This window comes from Caretta caretta, chromosome 2, assembly GCF_965140235.1.
Source record: "Caretta caretta isolate rCarCar2 chromosome 2, rCarCar1.hap1, whole genome shotgun sequence".
Taxonomy (NCBI): Eukaryota; Metazoa; Chordata; order Testudines; family Cheloniidae; genus Caretta; species Caretta caretta.
In genome coordinates, this window is record NC_134207.1 from 21251004 (window position 1) to 21265555 (window position 14552).

Sequence of the window (14552 nt, forward strand, 5' to 3'; positions counted from 1 at the left end):
CTGCCATCTAATTCAGGGCCTCTGAAGTATCATTTAGGTGTGATGTACTGCACAGGACACAGGGCTTTGCACTGCCTTCTCTGCTAGCACCATAACTTTGAACGTTACTTTCAAAATTACTACCTTCCACAGCCAGTCCTTGTGGGAATGGTGTCCAGCCATGACAGATTGATGACTCCTGTGCGGAGCAAGTATTTTATTAGCTTTGCATCTTAGATTTCCTGTACCAGCGCTTTCACAATAATCTATGCACCCTAGCGGCATTTCCTTATGACACGTCGGCTGATTACCTCTCAGGTTTATGGCTTTCTCGTCGAGAGGAACTGATATATTATATCATAGGCCTTATAAAAAGCTTCTTTTGTCAGATCTGGATTTTGTGCAACATGGTAAAAGTGTGTATGACCTTTCAGGACAGACTGGTTTAAGCAATGATCAAATGAACCTCCAGGCCCCGTGCTCCCCACCCCCACCCCAAATGCTCCAGAAAGGACACAGAATTTGGTTTCTCATCAACATCTAACTCTCCCTCAGCTTTGCCCCTTGCTTGCAGCTATTCCCTAGCAGTATTACACCTGCTGGCTGCTTATGGAGTTTTATTTCCAGCAGCACCTAAATCCCTTCTCTCCCCCGCAAAGACAGCATTTTTGTAGGGGTCCCCTATGTTTATGATCGACCTGTGTAGCTCTAATCCATGCCTAACCTTTTGCCTGCAGCCTTTTAGGTCAGTACCTGTTGCAATGGTGGTCTTGTAACGTTTGCTTGCAAGCTTAAGTTAGGCAACCTGCTTGTGTTGATGGAAGTATCTTGAGTAAACAGCATCTTATGTACACAGCCACTTGCTCAACAGGTTGAATGTTGCATTATTCATTTGCACATGGGGTGTTTTGAAAATAAAACCCAAAACAGTGACTTCTTATCAGATAATGTTTAACTCATTCAAGTTTGCAAGAGCAGATTCTGAAATTCCCTTTCTATAGTGCCATTCCTCTGTGGATTGCAGTGCTTATAAATAGGTAACTAAGCTACACAACAGCCCTGTGAGGTAGCCAAGTATTAACAAAATCCCAATATAGCTATCTACATCCTGCCCATTTAAAACCACCCTTTAGTTTCAGTTGGATAAGGGGCTCTTCTCCACTTCCTGCTGCTATGGAATGTTAAATATTTGCCACAGATCACCCCAAAGCTCGCTGCACTTCAGTGGTAGATAAAGTGACCCCTGTGAACTGTTTGTTAATTTTAAAAGAGGCTTTGGGATCCTTCAAGGAAAAAAAGGCAGTATATCCATAAAAGATTTATTGCACTATTGTTTGTGCAAAACCTGCTATCCTCATTGCACAGACAGGTATAATGAGGCACAGAGAGTTTGTGGCTCGAATTGGAAACCTGAACCTCAGTTGGGCACCCAAAAATAGAAGCAGCTAAAACTAAAACTTTCAGAAAATTGACCCTGAAGTGACCAGACAAAAGACACAGTGAAAATCAGTGGAAGGGCTGAGTTTAGGATATTCCTAGGAACTTGGGCTCTGGGATGAGGCTGGGGATGAGGGGTTTGGGGTACAAGAAGGGGCTCCAGGTTTGAGGGGGGGCTCAGGGCAGGGGCAGGGGGTAGGGGCATGGGCTTACCTCTGGCGGCTCCCGGTCTGCAGCGCAGCTGAGGTGCAGAGGCAGGCTTCCCACCTGTCCTGGCACCAGGGACCACGCTGTGCTTCAGAAGTAGCCAGTAGCAGGTCCGGCTTCTAGGTGGAGGCGCGCAAGCGGCTCCGTGCGGCTCTCGCCTGCAGACACCACCAAGTGCAAAGCCAGTGCTCGGGGCGGGGGCAGCACGCAGAGCCCTGTGGTCCCCCTGCCTAGGAGCTGGACCTGGTGGCCGCTTCCGGGGCACAGCGCGGTGTCAGAACAGGTAGGGACTAGCCTCCCTTAGCCGGGCACGACCACCGACAGGACTTTTAATGGCCCTGTCGGTGTTGCTGACCAGAGCCGCCTCGACCCAGTGCCTTACATTCCGCAGCCCAGTACTGGGTCACAACCCACAGTTTGAAACCACTGCCTTAAGCCACGCACAGTTCACTTACTTCCATTTAAATCCTTCTTCGCCATAAACCCGAAGTAGATTAAATGAAATTGGGCAATACAGATTATTTGAGTGAGCAGTTTACCTTGGTAGATTATATTAAACAGGCATGATCTGATCATGGGGAAGAAGTCATGATGTCCAATCAGAAGAGCCAGACTTGCACTGGTTTTATTAAACAGTCCTTTGTTCTGCAATAAAAACTGTTCAAGCCATTTGTAACTTTAAAATACTAGTTTAAAACCAGTTACCAGTGCTATTCCAGTGGTGCGGTCCCAGCCCTGCATGAGCACCACTGACTCTGCCCCAACCCTTGGAATGCCTGACCCCTGGGTGACCCAGTGACAAACCACTAACCTAAATTTATGGCAGTTTCTGCAGGCTCTCCCTCTCTCTCGCTTTCTCTCTCTCTCTCTCACACACACACACACACACACACACGCACACTGATGATACAGCCCAGGTTTTAACTTGGCAGCTCCTTAGGTTCAGGGTGAAAAATGGAAAATAGCAGCGCAGTTGACTATCACATCCACCTACCCATCCCCAAATGTCACAAGCCACCCTGGAGACCAAAAAAAAACCCCCCAAAACCCTTAACCTCCCCCCCACCGCCACAAACATTAATGTCAGAATCCATGTGAACTCCTGGGACAGCGATAACAAGAGATACACGGGGCCAGCTTTTCAGAAGCAGTCAGGAGCAGATTTTCAAGCACTCAGCACACGCAGCAGGGGCTGTATTTTCAAACGAGATCCCATATAGGGTGCTGGGCTCTGGCTTATGCAACAGACACAAGCGAGGCATCCCAATTACAGGTGTACACCCCTTCAGCAACTGGCCCGAACCAAAGCATCCACCAGGGTGAGTCACCTTTACATTTACTTATTTTAGTTATTTATGTATGTATTAAAAATATAAAGGGCCTGATGGGAGCCTTTCCAGTAACTTTAATGGGCTTTGGGTCAGCCCCTAAAAATTGTGTCTTATACTCACAGGGAATATTATTATTTAATATTAATTATTTATACTGGAGTATCATCTAGGAGCTGTCGTCATGTACCAGGACCCCATTGTGTTGCGTGCTGTACACAGAGAGAACAAAAAGACTGACCTGGCCTATGGCCTATAGAGCTTACCATCTGAGTCAACTATTCAATCTAAAGTATACTATTGCAATGCCAGTATACTATTAAGTATACTAAGTAGGGCTGTCATTTAATTGCAGTTAACTGACACAATTACCACAAAAAAATTAACTGTGATTAAAAAAATTAATCGCACTTTTAACAATAGAATACCAATTGAAATTTATTCAATACTTTTGGATGTTTTTCTGCATTTTCAAATATATTGATTTCTATTATAACACAGAATACAAAGTGTACAGTGCTTACTTTATATTATTATTTTTATTAGAAATATTTGCACTGTAAAAATGATAAAATAAATAGTATTTTTCAATTCACCTCATATAAGTACTGTAGTGCAATCTCTTTATCGTGAAAGTGTAACTTACAAATGTAGATTTTTTTATTACATAACTGCACTCAAAAACAAAACAATATAAAACTTTAAAGCCTACAAGTCCACTCAGTCCTACTTCTTGTTCAGCCAATTACTAAGACAAACAAATTTGTTGACGTTAACGGGAGATACTGCTGCCTGCTTCTTATTTACAATGTCACCTGAAAGTGAGAACAGGCATTCGCATGGCACTTTTGTAGCCGGCGTTGCAAGGCATTTGCGTGCCAGATATGCTAAACATTCATATGCCCCTTCTTGCTTCGGCCATCATTCCAGAGGACATGCTTCCATGCTGATGATGCTCGTTAAAAAATAATGCATTAATTAAATTTGTCATTGAACTCCTTGGGGGAGAATTGTATGTCTCCTGTTCTCTTTTACCCACATTCTGCCATATATTTCATGTTATAGCAACCTCGGATGATGACTCAGCACATGTTCATTTTAAGAACACTTTCACAGCAGATTTGACAAAACGCAAAGAAGGTAGCAATGTGAGATTTCTAAGGATAGATACAGCACTCGACCCAAGTTTTAAGAATCTGAAGTGCTGTCCAAAATCTGCTTCCAGAAGTCTTAAAAGAGCAACACTCCTATGCAGAAACTACAGAACGCGAACCACCGAGAAAAGAAAATCAACCTTCTGCTGGTGGCATCTGACTCAGATGATGAAAATGAACATGTGTCGGTCCTCTCTGCTTTGGATCGTTATCGAGCAGAACCCATCATCAGCATGGACGCATGTCTTCTGGAATGGTGGTTGAAGCATGAAGATACGAATCTTTAGCGCATCTGGCATGTAAATATCTTGCAATGCCGGTACAACAGTGCCATGCAAATGCCTATTCTCACTTTCAGGTGCATTGTAAACAAGATGTGGGCAGCATTATCTCCTGCAAATTGTAACCAAACTTGTTTGGTTGAGCGATTGGCTAAAGTAGGACTGAGTGGACTTGCAGGTTCTAAAGTTTTACACTGTTTTATTTTTGAATGCAGTTATTTTTTGTACATAATTCTACATTTATAAGTTTAACTTTCATTATAAAGAGATTGCACCTCAGTACTTTATTAGGTGAACTGAAATATACTATTTCTTTTGTTTTTTACCATGCAAATATTTGTAATCAAAAATAAAGTGAGCACTGTACACTTTGTATTCTCTGTAGTAATTGAAATGAATATATTTGAAAATGTAGAAAACATCCAAAAATATTTAAACAAACGGTATTCTATTATTGTTTAACAGTTCAATCGCTTGACGACCCTAATACTAAGGATACTATTGAAAGTTCAATATCTAGCAGTGCTGCAATGGTACCTCATTTTTCTTATTGTAAGTATCTGAAAGAGTCCACAGCTAATGCAGGTGCCCGGTGAGTTTACAATGCTGTGAGGCTGCATGCATATTTAAAGAGAGCTTGATATCTCTGACGTAAGTACAAACTGCCGTTCTTTCTGGCAGTGTCACACGAGTGAATCAGGGCAGTCTTTTATTGCTAGTATTAGAATTTTTTAATATCACGTGATGCATGTTCTTTATAAAGTGCTGTTTTCCCTTTGCTGAACCCACATAAAGGTTCTTGGTGGGTTTCTTTTCCAAAAAGACGTTGTAAGTTTTAGACTCTTATAGTGTGGTCCTGGCTAGTTGAGCTGGTCAGAACATTTTTAAGTGAAAATTCAACAAAAAAATGGGCAGGGGAAGTCAGAAAAAACAAGACCTTTTGTCCCAAAAGGGGGTGGGGGAGGACGTTTTTAGCATCCATATAAGCACTTTGATTGGGTTTTATGTTTTCTCTGTAATGCTTTCACCTTAAGAATAAATGTGTTTACTGTGTGGTAACTTGTGAATGTTGGCAATACACTGCTCATAGCCTTCATAGATTAAGCACCGTGCAGACACTGTCCTGTTTAGGCAGTCTGGCTTCCTGGGAATATTAGTCAAAGAACTGAGAAGCCTGGAAAAAACCCTGGACAGGAGAGAGAAAGACGTGGGTCTCTGCCCAAAAGCAGTGGTGACTGAGAAGACGGGAGTCTAGAGGGGGTGCCCATGAGTGACCATGGGGCAGGAATACAGGTGCTGTCACCCTGAACTGTAGCATACGCATCCCTCACTTTTCTACCAGCTTTATTATCCAGTTGTTACAGTGAGAGTCCAAACTTCTGGGTTCTGTGCCTGCCTCTGACACAGGCTCATTCTGTAACCTTGGACAAATGACTTAACCTTTCTGTGCCTCAGTTTCCCCATCTGTAAAATGGGGGTACTTAGTCCATATGCAATCTCAGCTGGGTATTCTGAGAATGTCTCTGTGGCTACAGGATGAGCTAGGAGTGTGATTTCCCTGCTCTTGTAGCACCGAGTCACCACGAGTACAAACAGCGGAGTGGCCGCAGGAGCACAGGTAATGGCAGTAGAGGCATGCTTAGCCGTGAGGAACACAAACCCACCTGAACCCAACGGGCATGTACTCAGCACAGCTCAGCCTCCAGTGCGGCTACCCATGCTAACATGGTGACACTGCTGTTTGTCCTCTCAGTGAGACCTAGTGTGAGTGTCCATAATTCTTTGAATTACTTGGCTGGAAGGTGCAAAAGAAATGGAAAGTATTATCAGTTCTGAGTGTGATTCTTCTCTCTTTTACACGGGTTCTACGCCATGTTAGGGGGCTTATTCCTTCACCCACTCACGTCCCTGGTCCTTCTCGCATGAACAGAGAGCAACCATACCCCAAGTCCAAAGGTGCAAACAATTCGATGTTTAGTGGGGTGAACTTCCAGCAAGCATGATTCCAGTTTCCTTCCTTAGTGTCCCCCTTCCCAGCTCTGACACCACAGAGCCTTACCTCTGTCCCTGTTCCCATTCCCCCACTGAGCAAAACATGATTCCAATTTCTCCACCCCCATTCCCTGTTCCCATTCCCCCCCTTACTTCCTGTTTGACTGCAGACTATATAGTAAAACTTGAGGTCTGCTTAGCTATACCTTAACCAATCGTTTTCCTGAAATTTAACTAACCAATCCTAACATATTGTAACATGATTATTTAACCAATTATATCCCACCACCTTAATTAGTTTACACCCAGCAAAATTAATTATACAGCAGACAGAAACAATCACAGAACCAGACAGAGATTATACAAACAATAGCAAAGTGGGAACAATAATGACAAAACAATACAGAAGTGAGGATTTCACAACTACATCTGTAAAGACATAAGGGTTTCCCACCTGCGTCTATTGATAAGTGAGTTCTTACCAAACAGAAAACTATCAAACTAAACTTCCTTTTACATCCTCTAGGATCTTCCCTTTCTCTGGAGGTGATAGATCAGATCACCTTTCCAACAGCCCCAGATTGCCTTATTTCAGTATGACTAGTTTGGAATGTGAGGATGTGACTGGTCGCTTCCCAGTTTATGGCTGTCTCTGCTGCTTAGCCAAAGGCCTTAGCCTAACAACAGGGCCTCAGACTGTCACAGTAAGAGAAGGCCCTTACACCAGCAGACAGTGATTTTGATTCTTTCTTTTATACCTCTATAACTAGCTAAGTGATAAGAACACACCTAAATTCTTATAGAATAGGCCTTTGCAGACAGGCCTGAATATCTATATCCTAACATGCCACTTTAACTGGCTTCAATGGAGATAATATTGGTAATACGGTAATGCCAGTGGAGATCGGGGCCTCATCGTGGTAAGCACTATACAAACACACAGTCACTGGACTAAAGAACGTGCACTATAAACAGACAAACCAAAGGTGGGGTGGAAAACAACCATGCAGAACAATAAAGCCATTTGCAGACCAAGTCAGTGGCTGAACCCAGGTCTCCTGAGCCCTGTTCCAATGCCCCACTCCGTGGGCCACACTGCCTGATCTACTGCAAGTAAGAGGATAATTAAGCCCTCTATATTTACACAACAGCTCAGATGAAACTCATGATCCTTGGCATCTTATTCAAAGCCCTCATCTGGGGCAAGGACAGTGAAAGGTGCTTAAATGAATTCTTCATATGTTCTTAAGGTACTGACTGATGTCAGCCCTCTGCCTCTGTTCTCTGCTGCCCAGGGACTGGTAACCCTGGGACCACCGTGCAAGGCTCTGTTTTCCAGCTGCTGCTTCTGTAGGAAGGCCTCTTTCATGTTAGCTCTGCCAGCAGATCTGAGCTCACATCTTGACCCTTGAGGTCTTCTCCTGCTCCCTAGCTTTTTTGGGGTGGTTTGAGCGCAGGGCAGAGCTGTTTTCCCTGTCATTCTGGCTGCGTTTCTGCTTCAAAGCTCTGTTCTGCTGCATTGGACCCCCCTCCATTTATGTGTTCATGAATGCGGGTTAATTAAGCCTGGATTACAGCATATCACAATGAGAACACAACGGTAATGCTCAAATTTGGTCATTACACCCTCTAATTCCAATGCTCTGAGGAAACTCAGCTTCATCAAAATGGCAATTGTTAAGAAATATGGCCATGCACAGCCCAGCAAAACACATGCAGTGACATACTTTGGGTGTCTTTGCACTCAGGCAGAATCTGTCTTTCTGAACTAACACTCACCAGAAACCTGTGAATTCTTCTAGGCTTCATGAGTTCCTGAAACAGTGCTCAGGTTCTTTCCAGTATTATAAGGCCGAGTTAGATGAATCCTAGGAGTGACCTTGCAAACGGCACACACTGATTGGGCCTGGTGAGATCCCCTGAAGCCCAATGGACCTATCTCCTGAAGCATGGCCCGTATATTTCTGTGCTGGTGTAAGAAACCAACCAATTATCCCTGTTCCCAGATGGGAAAACCAATGCAGAGAGAGAATAAAAGGGGGCTGTTTTTTCAAGAGCCTACAAGTCAATGGGAGTTGCAGATGTCACAAATCAGCCCAATCATTGAGGGGCACATTCAAGGGTGAGACTTCTGGCCTAAGTAACTTGGCATAGCCACACAGAGGCAGAGCTAGGATTAGAGCTCAAAAGTTCCTGGCTCCCACCCCAGGCTCAGTTCACTGGCCCATGCTGACTCATGTCTGTTGTATCTGCAACAGCTACTGACATCAGTGCAGATCGGAGAGTAGAATTTTTCCCTCAGACCAATATGTTCCCCTTATCCCAGTGTGTGTCTCAACCTCCCTCATTCAGTAATAGAAGCAACACTTAATAGAAGAGCTCTCAATACTTAATAGGCTTTGCATTACACATTTAATAAAAGAATAATGAAAGGAGTCATGTACGCTAATGCCCTCGTTTTGTGTTTTCCCATAACATGTCACTTCACTTGCTTTGCTGTCTCTCCAGCTAAATTCACGATTCACATAAAAATGCAACTTGCCCTTGTAGATTCTCTCTGCCAATATGTTCTGATCTCACAGGAAATATTGTCGTCACTTGCGGTCTTAGGAAATAGCCAGGGACGATGCATGTTATTATTATTAGTGCCCACAAAGGGCTAGGCACTGTGCAAAGAAGGCATGGCCTGTGCCTTGAAGAGGTTGGGTAACCGGTTACCCACCAGTGGCGGCGGGTGCCCAAAATACATGCTAAGACTGGCGACGAGCCTGCCGTTTGTCACCCAGGAAAAAATTATATCTGACCCCCGAAAACAAGCTCTGGGCCCTGTCTCCCCCATCCCACCTGAAAAAAATGTCAGCGGCTCTTTACTTCCCCACCCTTGCTAGGTAACAGGGGTCTCTGCTTCCCTTTCATCCCCCCACCCTTACACCTTTAACAAAGTCACAGACCCTATCACTTCCAATCACCACATTGCTATCTTCCTTCCTACCTGCAGCCTCCTTGAAATCACAGGCAGGCCAATGCCTCACTCCTTCTGTCTCAGCTATCTGCCCCTTTGGTACCTGGTGCAGTTCCTGAGGCAGGGGGTGGAGATCCACCTGTAATTCTGTTCCAAAGAGGACTCGAAAGGCAGCATATGAACATGCTCTTATCTCAGCACTGTTCTGGTCTTTCAATACAGGGAGGAGCCCTTGTCCGTTCAGGAGGACGTGTCCCTCTCTCCCCATCCCAGATTAGGGTTTTGGTGTGGTTCTTGTTTTGACCTGGCTCATTTCTCTTCTTCCCTGTACTCAGGAGATAAGAAACTTGACTGGGTCACTGGAGCACCCAGACAGAAGAAGCATTCTTGTGTGGAATGTATTAAAATGTTTTCCGGGCAGGTTTGTGAAAGGCCAATATTGTCCATTCCTCAAAGAAGCAGAAATTAGATCATCAGATATGGGAGACCCGTGTTATGATGGTAATAGGGGATAAACATCTGTACCAGCCAGGGAGCCTGGTTGCCTACAAAGGAGATTAAAAGGTTATCCTAGGTAATGGAATGCCGACAAAACAAACCTGTAGGCTTATTTCCAGAGATCCTTGTCTAGACGCTGAAGCATCTTTTAGAAGTTTCCATAGCCTCAGTGCAATGGATGGTTATAAACTGGTTGTGACAAATAGCCCCTCACAGCAACAATGGCTTTTTACTATACTGTGGGTACCTTCAAAGTTTTTTTGAAAACAACATTGTTTCGTATGTTTGTAATTCTCTATTTATAAAGGGCGAAGTCACCGAAATCTTTTTTATAAGGTAACCGCTCTTGAGGAGGTGTATATATGCTGTGTGCAAAACTTACTGCACTGTTACCCCTAGTATCCTGTTGTCTTTTGCTCAGAGACTTACTTACTTTAGGGATGCTTTGACATATGCTTATAAAACCTTTCCTCCCTTTGATTATTTTACCCCAGCTGGTACACACAATAAACCCATTTATGACACATTCCAATTCTCCTTGCCTTGGGGTAAAAAACTTTTTTTGAAAAGTTTTAAAAAAACTTCTTGTAAACTCCCTAATGTCTATTTATATTGTCTTCCATCAACGGACTATGAACAGGCCATGTGGTCCTGTGACTTGATCAAAGGGCCGGTAACGCAAAAGTTCCTGCGATCTAATCGAGGTTGAGCCAATGACTTAGCGGGTGGCTTTAGGCAAGTCTACGTGATCGTCTTATGCTCCAGTCAATTTAGCTGGGGGGGAAATGGTGAGAGGCAAATGCTACATCCAATCCAAGTCATCCAGAACTAGTCCATTTACAAAAGAGGATTTGAACCCTAATAAAATACCAGTCTCGTTTCTGGTTAATTTTATGGTAACAAATACACACACTTGTCAATTATACAGTTATTAAGGGTCCGCAACCATTTATACACATGGGTACATAGGATTGCTTGAATGAGCAGAAGGTTGTAGGATTGTTTGTAGGAAGTTGCACCGGTTCATGCTTCTGACTCTATTGTTCAGCTACTCAAATGCACGCAAAAACATTCTTTTTCCTATAAGATGCTTTTGGTTACTTTGTTACTTGAAGTTTTCAATGAGATTTTTTTAATTAGCCCATTAGGATGGAATGGGCAAACACATAATGTCAGCATGTGATGTCATTTTTGCTTAGCACAGCGTTATGGCCTGTAACACTGCACCAGATATTGCCCCTGATTGGAACAATCCCTGTTCAGCAGCTGCGTAATCCAGATTTCAGCTTCTGGAGTAGATTTATCTGGTGAGTTCCTCCTTGAGGAATTTTCCTGTAGCATATAATTTCCTTCATGTGTTTTTCCCCTTACACCTGTTTTAAGATGTAGAGCATTGGACAGGCTCTCCTGATCCTAATCTGTATTGTAATCCTTTCTGCAGACTGCGGGGTGGAGTGAGCAATCTATTTGCCTGACAGTAGTAATAGCTGAGAATCTCCTTTGCCAAGCTCATTCAAGAATTACATTGCTGGGTGGAGACAGTGCTGAGTCGTAGAAGGGGAGGAAAGATCAAAGACTAAAAGAAAAAAAGTTCCAGTCTGAATTTGTAATTGTTATTTTCACCGTTAACCAGACCTATTATTTTTTCACACAGGACTGATCCAAAACCTAGAGAACTCACCTGAAAGGCACCCCGTTAATTTCAGTGGGTGCCCCAAAGTGTGCTAGCTGCCATGCAAGTGTACACAACATGACATGACCTAAAGATCTTACAATCTAAGGGTCTGAGATGGAACTGGCTATTAGGAAAGGAGACTGCAAGTTAGTGAGTGGCCATTAGACTAAATTAATTCAGGTAATGAGTAGAGCCATAACTGGCTGATTAGCACAGAGAGAACCAAAATTCTAATCAGGTGTGCAGCTGGAGACTTCACCTTTGTACACAAAGTTGCCAGTCTTTTACTCCCCATTAACTGCGAGCATACTCCAGCTCTCAGCAAAGTCAGTGGGAGTCCTTCCATTAATGGTAGATGGAGCAGCCCCTAAATACTGATAGCTTCCCAATGCAGGCCTACCAGCGCACACAAAGGTAACACAATCCTTTAAGCACAACTATAAAAAATTACATTCAATAGGGCAAGCTCAACAGGCGTGAGTTGTTCTCATTACACTGTTTTTTGTTCTTTTTATTGATTAAATCCTCAGTTGTTCTCAGCCTAGCAAAACACTAGCAGAAAAAAAAGCCATTTTCTAGAATAAATATTTGTTTAAAAAAACCTTTTTGACAGATACAAGCAAAATAAAAAACTCAGTGGGACTCCTGGTGTGTGTAAGTGTTTGCAAGATTAGGGCCAAAAATTGCAGCTGTTTTGGAAAGATGCCAGGAGAAGTTCTGCTCTAGTCAGACCCGTGTAAATCTGGAGTAATGCTATGAAAGTCTACAGAGTTACACTGGATTTTTGCTGTTGTCAAGGTGAGCAGAATTTTTGAAGCAGGTTGTTTGAGAATTAAGGCCCCAATTCAGCAAAGCACTTAAGCACATATTTAAGTTCATCCCTCGTCAGGACCCTGGAATTGGAGTCTGAATGGGCCATTTGGAAAGAGTAAAAACAGGGATTAAAAATTTAATATTTCTTTTATCAGAAATGGTGCCGGTACTTCCACAAAAGGAAAATAAAAATAAATTTCCCTCCTCCATAAACATACGCTTAGTTTTGTCTAACGGGTTTAGCAAGGTTGCTAAAGATTTCTTGGAGTTAGGTCTGTCTTGATTCCAGATGAAACTTGTTCTCACTGTTCAGTAGATGACATTACAGCATGTCACATGGTATTCTGACACTCATGAATAGCAGCTCCTGGACAGGTCCAATTCTAAACAGTGGACCTATCTAGTGTAGGGGTTCTCATGACACATTTTTGGTGGCCTCAGAGTGAGGCCACCAACTCTGACTGGTGGCCGCTCTGACCATTTTTCCTAAAATACTTAATTAACTTCAGGAGAAACAAATAAATATGCCAATCAAAATCCTTGTAATTTATTTATGGCTAGCTAGTAAGTCTGCTGCTGTGAAAAGCGATTTGTGTACGTTTGTTAATATCACAGCCTCCTTTTCACAGCCTCCCAGCTAGCTACCAAGTCTCTGCTGTGAAAAAGGATATTAACACTTTTCACAGCAGACTTACGCAGCCCCAGCAAGCCTGGGGACAAATTAAGCCCTGGATGGAGTGGTGGATGGATAGGCAGCAGGTGCCAGGGGCGATGAGGAGTGGGGGAGGCAGTGGGGAACCAGAACCTGAAACCTGAGAGATGGGGCCCCAGGAAGGAGCTTGAAGCCCCAGGGCCGTAGCCTGAAGCCCTGCAGCCAGGAGATGGGGCCTTGCGGCTAGGGGAAGGGGACAGAGCCCGAAGCCTGAAGCCCCGTGGCTGGAGCCTGCCACCCCATCATCCCAGGGCTGAAGCCCAGGCCCCACTACCCCTGGGAAGGAACTCACAGGCTGTCTGCTCCTCCAGCGTTGTGCCCCAGGTATCTCCAGAGGGGGGCAGGCCCCAACCGCTGCTAGCAGCCCCAGCAACCAACACCAAGGTGGCACATCCAGAAGCAACAGGGAGGGACAGCTGCTTGCCCACCCCCAGTCACTTCCCAGGAGGCTGTGGCCACAAGAAAAGCCCCTGGTGGCCGCATGCGCATTTGAGAAATGCTGAGTGCACAGTTACAGGTCAGAACATGATGCGAAACAAAATGTCCTCATATTGGTATACCCATGTACTCCAATTACTAGAACAACAAATGATTACATATGAAACTGTGAAACTCAATTAAGTAATAAAAACAATAAAATCATTTAAACTGATTGGTTTTTTTGCAGCGAGTAGGTAACGTAAAAAAACTTGTATCTCTTTCAACTTTTGAAATGGTTTCCCAGGGAATTGTAGCCCTTCATTTTACAAAGATTAGGCAAAACACATAGGCTTGCAATACCTAGGGTAAAATTCACCACTCTGTAGAGGCCACTTACTTCCCACTGAAGCTCTCAAAATAGGATTTAATTTGTACTTTAGTGGTGCACTTTGGTGAATTTTACCCACAATAAGTAAATATCTAATTTGATCCAGCAAAAGGAACTACTGAGTGGGAACAATCATGCTGGCTGCATTGGGCTCTTGCAAATCTCCATCCAATAGTGAACATGTAGCAGTGTTTTACTTTGCACAAAGTGCTGATGTTAACAGATACCGTAATAGTGGAAGTAACTCTGACAAAGCATTGCCAGCTAACGCAGCACTTCTGAACCAGCGCTGCTTTTTCTAAAAGCTGTTTTGAAAGTTAATTGTTGAGCCTCACAAAAGTTGGAGTTGGGTAACTGCTTCTGCCAAGGGTCAAATCGGGAGATTCTGACTGGGAGCCAGATTCTGTAGTCCACAGTTGAGCAAAATTCCCATTGAGTTAGACAGGAATTTTCCATGATTAAGAACTATAGAATTTGTCCCTCAGTTGTTACACAGGCCCAGATCCTCAAAGGTATATACGTACTTAACTCCCACTGCAATCAATGACAGTTAGGCACCTAAAGACTTTTGAAAATCTGGGTCTCTCTCTACTGAGTGAAATCTGAGTAAGGGCCTCCAGCGTCCACTCAGCCTGCATTGAGCTAGATAATAACTAGGGTGGTCAGAAATTTTCTGACAAAAGGCAATTTAGTCAGAAAATGCCAG

General features: G+C 43.7%; 1 long non-coding RNA gene across 1 annotated transcript in view; it reads right to left on the reverse strand.

The window, feature by feature from the left end:
* LOC142070730 (uncharacterized) overlaps positions 1–9532 on the reverse strand; it is a 51819-nt gene extending 42287 nt beyond the window's left edge. Inside the window, exon 1 of the long non-coding RNA XR_012666682.1 lies at positions 9371–9532. This is a non-coding gene — a long non-coding RNA (uncharacterized LOC142070730). The remainder of the gene's footprint in view (positions 1–9370) is intronic.
* Positions 9533–14552: the final 5020 nt, after the last annotated feature.